General features: G+C 56.3%; 1 non-coding gene across 1 annotated transcript; it reads left to right on the top strand.

Annotated features, from left to right (window-relative positions):
- The first annotated feature begins 908 nt into the window (after positions 1–908).
- On the top strand, positions 909–1,059 carry LOC138527701 (5.8S ribosomal RNA). Its single transcript, XR_011284005.1, has one exon. It is a non-coding gene; the product is annotated as a 5.8S ribosomal RNA (ribosomal RNA).
- Positions 1,060–3,321: the final 2,262 nt, after the last annotated feature.

Below are 3,321 nucleotides of genomic sequence, written 5' to 3'. Positions count from 1 at the left end.
TGCATCCCAGACGTGCACACCCACAGCCCGGGGCACCTCTCGCAGAGTGGTCCGGTGCGCTTGGTCAAGCAGGTGCCAGGGAGCGGGCATTCCCTTCGACCGGAGAGGGGTCCGGAACCCAGCAGATGGCCGGGGATGCCTGGCAGGGTTGGGTTAACCTGCTGGTGATGTCCCCAACCACGCACCGGGAAGGGAGCCCTGCGCAGCCCCCTCTCCTCACTGGGCCCGCTGGCTGGGGGGCGCGCACTCCTCTCTCTGACCTGCCAGCGGGTGGGCATTGGTGGGCACACCCCGGTCAGCAGGGAAGCCCCGAGTGGGGGCAGCCGGGAGCTGAGGGAAACCTGACTGCTCTCGTGGGGTGCCTCCCCAGGCAGACAGGGGCCCGGCACGCCAGGCATGAGCCCTGAGCCATGGTGCAGCTGGTTTACCTGACGGTGGGCGCAAAGTTCCAGCCGCCCACATCTGTGGGCGAGCGATGGCCAGGCCCGCTGGCACAGTGGGTGACCTTCCCTATTTCCCAGGTACCTGGAGCTGGACCCTATGCGGCCAGGTTGGGGTTTGAAGACTCTAGCGGTCCCCCTGTCTGTGCTGTCTCTGGCCAGCCTCGCTGTCCATCTCCCAGCCCTCCTCCCCCAAAAGGGAAGCGGAAGGGGTCGGGGAAGGATGAGTGGATCGGGCCGGGTGGGCAGGTGGCAGAGCGGCCTAGCTCCATCGCGCTGGGAAGTGCTGTGCTGCTGCAGGTGGCGGTCAGGCTGAGCACCTGGATTTTCTTTGTTTTTAAACCACAATGGTTTCGGCCGAGCTAGACGGGGCGCGGGGCTGTCCTGCCACAGGCGGCGCTGCCTCCCCCAACCTCTCCTGCACCGGCAGGGTCAGGCCGACGTCTGGAACAAAAAAAAGCTGCCTGTGACACTTGGCGGTGGATCACTCGACTCGTGCATCGATGAAGAACGCAGCCATCTGCGAGAATTGGTGTGAATTGCAGGACGCACTGATCAACACATCGAACGCACCATGTGGCCCTGGGTTTTTCCCGGGGCTACGCCTGTCTGTGGGTCACTTGTACATCAATCGCCCTGGGGTTCCCTCCCAGGGGCGTGGCTGGGGCTGTCGCAGGGACCCCATTCCATTCATCCCCCTAAGGTCAGACCCCAATCAGCACCGTCACTGGATCCTTGGATCTGGCGTGCAAGCTCATTGGCGACGCGTCCCGGCCTCCCCTGTTTCCCCGCCTCATGCTGGTTTCGGGAGGGCTGGGAGACCGACACACCCTGGATGTGGTGGTGGCGGCAGCAGGCTTTAAAAAAGCCTAGCGCACCTTCACCCTACCCCGGGGAACCTGGCCGTGCTGTGTGTGGCTGTCTTTGGTGTCCCACGGCTGCCGGCGCAGGATGACCATGGAGCGCGGACCTCGTGACCATGTGGGCTTCGGTCGCAGATTGGGACAGAGCACACTCGCCTGCGCCAGAGGCACAGTTCTGGGGCAACCCCCGTAGGGGACCGAGGCCAGCTTCCCTGATCTTTGTGCTCCCCGACCACGGCCTCAGATCAGACGTGGTGACCTGCTGAATTTAAGCATATTACTAAGCAGAGGAAAAGAAACTAACCAGGATTCCCTCAGTAATGGCCAGTTGTTAGGCGGAAACCTGTGCAGTTCCCTCTGGGACCACTGCAAAAGATTTAGGACTACAGGTGTTTGGCAGTAAACCCACTTGGTAGCAGTCTGTACCACACAGATTCACTTGGTAGCTGTGGCTGAGCAGTCAGACTTCCCTCAAGAAGAGTTGAGCAGTATGTGGAGTATACAAAATAGGGCAATTCTTCACAGCAAGACAAGCAAACACGCAACGAGGCTTAGTGTAAAGATATTAAGGTATTTATTTATAACAACACATCTATGAAAAACACTATGGCACTATCACGGCAAACAAATCAAACACAATTGCTCTACGAAGAAGAAACGATCAATCCCCCTAGCAATATTTCGACAACTCTAGGTTCTACGTGCCACTTATTTACAGACAGAGGTGTATACCTCAACCTAGATGACACTCGAATATTAGTTAGGACGGGAGAGAAAAAGATAGGCAGGTTATGAAATCAACACAGTTCAATCCTTCGCAGATAAAATGCAAGGCAGGAAGGCAAGAATCACAATAGATCATAAAGTTCAGAGGCCAGGCCCACTCGGAGAGAGGCAAGGCGCGATGTCCCAACAAGTCTCTAGTGGAGATGCATTCAAGTCTTTGTAGCAAATTGTTATCGGCAGATTGAACCAATTCAGAACAAATAAATGAGAAAAGCTTGGAGGCAACCCAACGGAATGGAGAGGATTAAGACACCTCACTCGAACCGATCGAAAGGGAAGCCAGGCTGACACGGTACCTTGTTGTGAAGGGCAGCTCCGGCGGGGGCAGTTGTTCCTGGTGGTGGATGCACGTCGGGTCTTTGCCAAGAGTAGAGGTGATCTCGTCGTCGAAGAAAAGTGAAGTCCGATGCACCACCAGGGAAGACACCAGCCGCGGAGTGCTCCGTCACAAGGCACCACCTTTTGGTCGCGGTACAGGGGTAGTGGCTATCCGGTTGCCGAGGTGCTCTGCACGGGCAATTCGACCACTGCGTCCTGAGGCGAAGAAAAAGCAAAAAGGGGACTGGTTGTTCCCACCAGTCAGGGGAAGAGACACTCCGGCAGGTAGATCTCCTCTGTCGTCGGGAAGTGGTGAGTAGGTTCAGCAGGGCTCCACTGGAGGTGTCGTCGTTGCAGGTCGGCTCAGCTTTACCCTCGTCGGATTCTTAGGTCCTGTGGCGACTTCTCAAGATCCAGTCCCAAAAGCCCTGGTTTTATGCAGAAAACCCCCATTCATTCAGCCTAGCTGTCAATCAACACACGCTAAGTGGTGAGCGGGGAGGCTCACCACTTGGGCCAATCACACCAGAGTGCGACCGGAGTTGGCAAGGCAACTCGGTCCAGGGTGCCTAAACCCCCTCCCACACCCCTGTGGTAACCCAGACAGAATGGCACCACTTTGGAGGGTCTCTGTACAGAAGCCCACCAAAAGTGTAACAAAGGGCTCAACCTTTGGTTTAGGAATCACAGAGACGAACACAAACGCCATTTTAAAAAGCCGAGTTCTGGCAGAAAATACCATCCGATAGACTTATTTAAGATAAGTGGACCGGAGGTATGTTAGAGATTAACGAGAAACAGTATCAATCTCTAACAATGGGAAGAATCCATAGGGTTATATTCGGGGTCGAACATAACAAGTAGTTTCCACTGCCACCAGCCAAAACTCGACGAGGGGGGACGGGACAGTGCCC

The sequence above is a fragment of the Ambystoma mexicanum genome, chromosome 14 (assembly GCF_040938575.1).
Source record: "Ambystoma mexicanum isolate Mex_15411 chromosome 14, UKY_AmexF1_1, whole genome shotgun sequence".
NCBI classification, from domain to species: Eukaryota; Metazoa; Chordata; class Amphibia; order Caudata; family Ambystomatidae; genus Ambystoma; species Ambystoma mexicanum.
This window is presented reverse-complemented; position numbering and strand designations above follow the sequence as displayed.